Raw genomic sequence first — 8,166 nt, 5'->3', positions numbered from 1 at the left:
GCTGGGGATATAGCTCAGTTGGTAGAGTGCTTGCCTCATAAGCACAAGGCCCTGGGTTCAAATCCCCAGCACCACGAAAAAAAAAAAAATCAAATAAATAAAAAAAATATATAAAAGGCAAGAGTTATGTATCAGTATTGGTGTAGGGGATTAGGTACTCATATTTTACTGGAAATAAAAACTGATTCTACCTTTTTTGGAAGAAAATTTACAATTCTATCAAAAGTATTAAAATATGTTTTGTTTTAGTTATAGATGGACACAATACCTTTATCATATATATTTATTTTTATGTGGTGCTGAGGATTGAACCCAGTGCCTCACCCATGCAAGGCAAGTGCTCCACCACCCAGCCCCTTAAAATATGTTTTTATCATTGACCCAGTAATACACATTTAGGAATTTACATAGACAGTTGGACAAATAATTTAAAAATCTATCAGCAAAAATTCACTGCAGGGCTGGGAAGATAGCTCAGTTGGTAGAGTGCTTGCCTCGAAAGCACAAGGCCCTGGGTTCAATCCCCAGCACTGAAAAAAAAAAAAAAAATGCACCGCAGCATTATTCATAATACTGAAACTAACAACCTAAATTAGACCTATACAAACATTAGTGTCTGTATTCCCTGGGAGGTCTAAAATGCAGACTCTCAAACCCCAACCCAGACTTGCTGAATCAGAACTTGACTTTCTTATGGCAATTGTATGAGCATTAAAATTAGAGAAGCACTGGCAAGGGCATGCACCAAAATGTTGGCAATGATTTTTCCAGGCGATGATGTTCCCTATTTTTTGGTGGGGGTCAGGGGGTATCAGGGATTGAACTCAGGGGCACTTGACCACTGAGCCACATCCCCAAACCTATTTTATATTTTATTTAGAGACGGGGGTCTCACTGAGTTGCTTTGCATCTTGCTTTTGCTGCAGCTGGCTTTGAACTAGTGATCTTACTGCCTCAGCCTCCCCAGCCGTTGGGATTACAGGCATGAACCACTGCACCTTGCTCCCTATCTATTTTAACCACATTTTTTAAATTCTGTCTCTAAAATATACTTTTTTCATAGATAGGTGTCAGAGGTAGGAAATGCCTCATACCACAGTTGCATATGTTGATCCCTCTGCCTGAACACCCTTCCTGGCACACCGCATCCAGGATCAAATCCTCTAGGTGTCACTTCTTAGCCCTTTCCTCCCCCACTGTCTACCAATCTCACATCCAGCTGTGTTGTTGGTCTAGTAACCATAGCACTGTGCTGAAATTATTCTTACTTCTTTAGCCGTTCAAGTAGGAACATGGGAAAAATACCAAGAAAATCTCATTCAGGTTGCTGTGCAGAAATGAAATGCAAATTAGCATTATAACTATGGTTTGGTTCATCTGTCTTCTCCACCGGACAGTGAGGACCATGTCTCACTTGCCTTCAACTTAGAGCTTGACCTGAAGTAGGGACTCAATACGTCTTTGCTACATGGATGAAAGGGGAGATACTTGATGTGACCCTGAGGTGGAAGTAAATCTGACTGCCGATGGGGCTCAGTCTCAGAATCTCTACTGCCTGCTCCTCAGTGGTCCTTCCTTTTGCTCCTAGCCAGTTCCCAGAGGGACTTCCCATCCCCCGACCACTTCAACTAAGAGAGGGTCTTGGATTGCCACAATTGCACTTCTCCATGATGAGCTGTTTTTCTCTACCAGTTTGCCACACCAATGAGTAGGAATGACTCAAATGGCGATTTACCAAGTAATAGTATGTTTAAGATAAACAAATAATAGAAGAAAGAAAAGAAAGGAAGAAAGTGTCATTCAGTACCTGAACTGTACTTTAAGCTGAGGTACTCCTCAGTCTTCCACAGAGACCTTGTGTCCCAGACCTTTCTCCAGACCTCACCCTCTCCAGCCTCCTCTCTGGCACATTTTTAGGACCTCTGCAGTTCCTCCCATCCCATTTGAGCTTCTACATAGTCCTAAAGATTTACAATCAATAAACACATGGTATGTGCCTATTGCATGCTCTAAAGCTGCTAGCATTAGTAAGTATATACTACCTTTTAGCATTGCTAAGAACTTAAATGTGACAAGAATCTTATCTGCATTGTTAAAATTTAGTTTCCCTACAAACCCTGTATAGTAGCTTGTATTATTATCTCCTTTTTTTTTTTTTTTTTTTTGGGTGCTGGGGATCAAACTCAGGGCCTTGTGCTTACAAGGCAAGCACTCTACCGACTGAGCTATCTCCCCAGCCCCTATTATCTCCTTTTGTAGATGAATTCTAAGGTTCAGAGAGGTCAACCAACTCACTTTAAGAAGTCACACAACTAGGAAGATTTGAACAACCTAAATTTGAACTTGGATCTGTATGACTCCAGAGCCTAACTATTGCTTAACTACTACACAAACTGCAACCCATCAGGCTTCATTTGTTCATTACTTTCACAGATAATATTTCAGGAATATTTACTAAGCACATACTATGAATCGGGCATTGTACAAGGTGCTGGATTCCATGGTGAAATGACAAAGTCCCTAATCATAGAGACCTTGATCTGGTGGGAAGACAGACTTAGTCAAAGAAAACTTAAATACATATATAATTGCAATTCCCACAGATACTTTGCAGGAAAACTGTAGAGTATAGCAAGAACAGCACAGGACCCAGATTAGGATGGGGAGTCAGAGAGGCTTCTGTGAGAAAGTGGCTTGACTGGTATAAAGATCCTGAGGTAGGAGAAAGCATAACTCCTTCAAGAACTGTTTTAGAAAAACAGAACAGAGACTGGGGATGTAACTCAGTGGGAGAGCACTTGCCTAGCCTGGGTGAGGCCTTGTGATAGATCCCTAGTACCCCCCCAAAAAAGGAAGAGAGAAACAGAATGAAGTCCAGTCTGACTGAGGCCAGAGAGCAAAGGAAGAGTGGAGCAGGACGGGGTGGAGATTGGGCAGGGTCAGATCACTAAAGGACTTAGAGGCTAGGACAAGGGACTTGAATTCACAGTGAAGGCACAGGAAGTTTTTTAAGGATTTTCAATAGAGCAGGGAATTCATCTGATTAGCTTTTTAGAAACAGTTCTGGCTGCAACTTGGAGAACAGATTGGGAAGGGTTTAAGAGCAGACAGAAACAGGGAATCCTGTTAGGGGACTGTTGTTAGTGGTGCAGGTGAGGTGATGGTGGCTTGGAGTGGTGTGGTAGTGGTGGTGGGGATTCAGGACATAGTTCTGAAAGTGAAGCCGATAAGATTGGATGCGGTGTGCAAGGGAAAAGAATCCAGAAAGACTGGGCGGTTAGATGGATCCTGATGACTTTACTGAGAACAGGGAACGCTGAGGGAGGATGAGATTGGGGGAAGAACCAAGGAGTTTGCTTTGTTGGAATTTGAGGTGCCTGTAATTGTGCAAGTGGAGAGATAAGTTGTCTCTGTATTCTCAGGGCCAGTATAAAATAGGTGCTTATTTACAAATCTTTAAATAAAAATGCATGAATGTTGGGCTGGGGATATAGCTCAGTTGGTAGAGCGCTTGCCTTGCAAACACAAGACCCTGGGTTCAAATCCCCAGCACCACAAAAAAATAAATAAATAAATTAAAAAAAAAATACATGAATGCGGGGGGTGTGGTGGCACACACCTGTAATCCCAGCTGCTTGGGAGGCTGAGGCAGGAGGATTGTAAGTTCAAAGCCTGTCTCAGCAATAGCAAGGCACTAAGCAACTCAGTGAGACCCTGTCTCTAAATAAAATAGAAAATATGGCTGGGGATGTGGTTTGGTGCTTGAGTGCCTGAGTTCAATCCCCGGTACCTGTCCCTCCAAAAAAATGCACAAATGGGTAGAATTTGAGTCAAATGTTAAATAATGGATCAGATTTGGCCTGAGAGGAAGATATTTTAGTGGCTGAGATCAAAAACAAAAACAAAAACAATACAAATAAAACAGCTGGTGGAAGCAAAGGATAAAGGAATGAATGTGATGTAGCATGGTCCTTAGGGCACCTGTTGTTTCTGCTCACCAAGACTTTTTGAGCCTTGCCTGTAATACTGAGCCATCCTCCGTGGAGAGGGCCCGCCTCTAAGCATTTTTATATTTGTACTTCTATATTTCATAAGCCAGAAGTCCCATTTTTTCAACTGATCTTGTCTGAATTGTCTGTCTTCATTTACGGGGACTGAACTAGCTGCTGAAGACCCCTCCCCAGTGAACCAGGCCGAGCAGGTCAGGGTGTATCAGGGAGTTCCTGGTGCTTACTATCATAACTCCTTTCTGGTAGCTCTTTGCTCAGAGCCTCCCGAAGTACCTGGAAGAGTATTTACTTCCAGCAGCTAGTGCCACAGTAAGGGCTGGGTGTGACTGACCCCTCGGAGGAAAGTCAAAAGGCATCATTATTATGAAAGCATGGTCCTTCCTGTTGCTATTCAGTTCATCCTTCACTCTTTTATTCAACATATATCCTCAGGTCCACTATTCATTCCAAGTTACTTAACTTCCTTTCACCTTGACTTCCTCAATTATAAAACGCGGACAGCAATAATGCCAACTTTAGAAGTTCATCATGTGGTTGAAACTAAGTAATGTTGATTTATTCAACAGGTATTTAGTGAGTGGATACAAAGGGTTGGGACTGTCCTAAGTGCTAAGGATAGTGGTGAACACAATCCCTGCACTCATGAAGCCAACGTGGTGATTGGGAGAACTAAACCACAGAATGATAAAGCAAAACCACAGTGGTGATCAGGGAGGGCCTCACTGAGGAAGCAACATTACAGCAAGTCCCTGAAGGTGCTGAGGCAGCAAGCCAGTCAGACATGGGAGAACAGAGAACTGGAGGAGAGAGCTGTGGGAGTAGAGCTGGGAATCGTCTGTAGGCTGTTAAAAGGACTTGGCTTCTCTCCAAAATGAGCTGGGAAGTCTTTTGATGGCTTGAAGAAGAGGAGTAACATGATCTGGCTTCTAATATTAAAGAATCACTCTGCTGCGTTGAGGAGATGGCAGAGGGCAAGGGAAGAAGCAGACAATTAGGAGACTATGGCAATTATCCTATTCAGGCTACAGATGGCTGAGACAAGGGTGGTGGCGTGGAGGTGGAGGGAAGTGCTGAGTTCTGGATATATTTTGGAGGCAGATTAGAACTATGACCATGTTAAGTCAGCACCAAAAACACAATGCATAAAATAAATTGATAAATTGAACTTTATCAATTCATAAATTAAAAACTCATGCTTCAAAAGACACAATAAAAAAGTGAAAAGATAAACCACAGAATGAAAATATTTATAAAGCCTATATCTAGTAAAGCACTTGTACCCAAAATTATATAAAGAACTCTTACAACTGAATAATAATAATTCAAACAACCCAATTAAAAAACAGACAAAAGATTTGAATAGACATTTCTTCAAAGAGGATATGTGAATGGCTAATAAGAAAATAAAAAGATGCTCAGCATCATTAGTCATTAGGGAAATGCAAATTAAGACCACAATGAGATACTACTTCACACCCACCAGAATGGTTATAATCAGAAAGATAGACAATATAAAATGTTGGCAAGGGTGTGGAAAAATGGAAATCCTCATATATTGATGGGAATGTAAAATGATATGGCCACTTTAGAAAACAGTGTGGCAGTTTTTTAAAAAAGTAAACACAAATTTACTACATAACCCAGGAATTATTCCACTCTGAGTTATCTACCCAAGAAAAAGGCAAACATAGTTTCACTTGTACATAAATGTTCATAGCAGTTCTGTTCATAATAGCCAAAAGGCAGAAACAATCCAAGCGTCAATCAGTACTATAATGAGACACTATTCAACAATAAAAAGGAAATATTTATGCATGCAGCAACATGGGTGAATCTCAAAAAAATTATGATCAGTGAAAGAAGTCAGACACAAAAGACGATGTATTATATGACTCTATTTACATGAAACATCCAGAAAAGGCAAATCTACACAGAGAATAAATTAATAGTTGCTTAGGGTTGGGAGTGGGAATGGAGGTCAACTGTAAATAAGCACGAGTGATTTTAACTAGCATGAGGTGGTGTGTCTTATTGATGTGATGGAAGTGTTCCAAAACTGGATTGGAACCGAGTGCAGCAGCTCACCCCTGTAATCCCAGTGACCCAGGAGGCTAAGGCAGGAGAATGGAAAGTTTGAGGCCAACCTGGGCAACTTAGCAAGACTCTGTCTCAAATAAAAAATGAAAAGGGCTGGGGATGTATGTAACTCAGTGCATCAGGTCCTGGGTTCAGTTCTTGGTAATGGGGGGGAAATGCCAATGAGAACATATATAACTGTAAATAATTTCTATGTATATAAAGCATTTAGTATAGCATTTGGAATATAATAACAATACGTGCAGTTCACTGGGGATTGAATACAGGAGTGCTTTACCACTGAGCAATATCCCTAACCCTTTTTTTGTTTTGTTTTTGGTACCAGGGATTGAACTCAGGGGCACTTAACCATTGAGGCACATCTCCAGCCCTTTTTTATACTTTATTTAGAGATAGGGTCTGACTGAGCTTCTTAGAAGCTCGCTAAGTTTCTGAGTTTGGCTTTGAACTCACAATCCTTCTGCCTCAACCTCCCGAGCTGCTGAGATTATGAGCATGCACCACCACACCCAGCTAGCTCTTTTCACTTTTTATTATTCAAAAAAAATTTTTTTAGGGACTGGGGATATAGCTCAGTTGGTAGAGTGCTTGTCTTGTAAGCACAAGATCCTGGGTTTGATCCCCAGCACCGCAAAAAAAAAAAAAAAATTTTTTTTAAATGTTGACAGATCTTTATTTTATTCATTAATTTATATTTTATTCATTAATTTATATGCAGTACTAAGAATAGAACCCAGTGCCTCACACATGCTAGGAAAGCACTCTACCACTGAGCCACAACCCCAGTCTCTCATTTTTGGAGACAAGGTCTTGCTAAATTGCTGAGGGTCTGGCTAGATTATTAAGGCTGGCCTTGAACTTGTGATCGTCCTGCTTCAGCATCCTGAGTTGGAGTTGCTGTGATTACCAGTGTGAGCCACCATATCCAGTTGTAACTAACTTTTAAAAAATCTATTTTTTTTGTGTGTGTGTGCTGGAGATTGAACCCAGGACCCTGTACATGCTAATGCTAAGCATATACTCTTTTTTTTTTTTTTTTTTTTTTTTGCGGTGCTGGGGATTGAACCCACAGCCTTGTGCTTGCGAGGCGAGGCAAGCACTCTACCAACTGAGCTATCTCTCCCCAGCCCCTAAGCATATACTCTTGTCACTGAGCTACATACACTTCCAGCTCAAATCAATTTTTTTTTTTTTTTTGAGATGAGTTATTGCTGTGTTGCCTAGGCTGGCCTAAAACTCCTGGGCTCAAGTGATCTTCCTGTCTCAGCCTCCTGAGTAGCTATAATTATAGGTGTGCATGATCTTGCCATATTTCAAGTTAATTCCTTTTTTTTAACCCCTGGTACTAGAGATTGAGTATAGGGACTTTTTACTACTGAGCTACATCTCCGGCCCTTTTAATTTTTTATTTTGAGATAGGACCTCGCTAAGTTGCCCAGACTATCCTCAAATTTTCAATCCTCTTGCTTCAGCCTCCAGAGTAGCTGTAATTACAACATACATGCACCACCAAGTCCTGGAGGAACTGTAGCTTTGATGACTTTGTAGCACTGAATCAAGACTCATCCCTCTCTAGATCTCTTATTGCATAAAAAAATAACTTTGTATTTGTTTAAAACATGGTTGCTAGAGTTTTCTATGTCTGGCAATGGAACACAATGCTAAAGGATACTACCAATGAATAAGACTAAAGTGGTTTTTTTTTTTTTTTTTTTTTTTTTTCCCCTGGTGGTGGTAGTATTGGGGATTGAGCCCAAGGGTACTCTATAACTGAGCTACACCCCTGACCCTTTTTATTTTGAGACAAGTCTTGCTAAATTGCACAGGTTGGTCTCAAATTTTTGATCCTCCTGTCTGTTCCTCTCCCTTCTGAGTAGCTGTAATTACAAGCACAAAGTGGTATTTTTGAGAGGTTTTTGCCTAGTAGAGGAAGGTAGACATATAAATGAATCCATGCATTTCTAAAACACTTGCTTTTTGGATGTCCGCACAGGATGAAGTAATGGACTTTATGAAGGAGTCCCTAGTTTCCTACTAGTTTTTGGCAGAGGCAATTGGG

Source organism: Sciurus carolinensis, chromosome 1, assembly GCF_902686445.1.
Source record: "Sciurus carolinensis chromosome 1, mSciCar1.2, whole genome shotgun sequence".
NCBI classification, from domain to species: domain Eukaryota; kingdom Metazoa; phylum Chordata; class Mammalia; order Rodentia; family Sciuridae; genus Sciurus; species Sciurus carolinensis.
Note: the sequence above shows the minus strand (reverse complement) of the source record.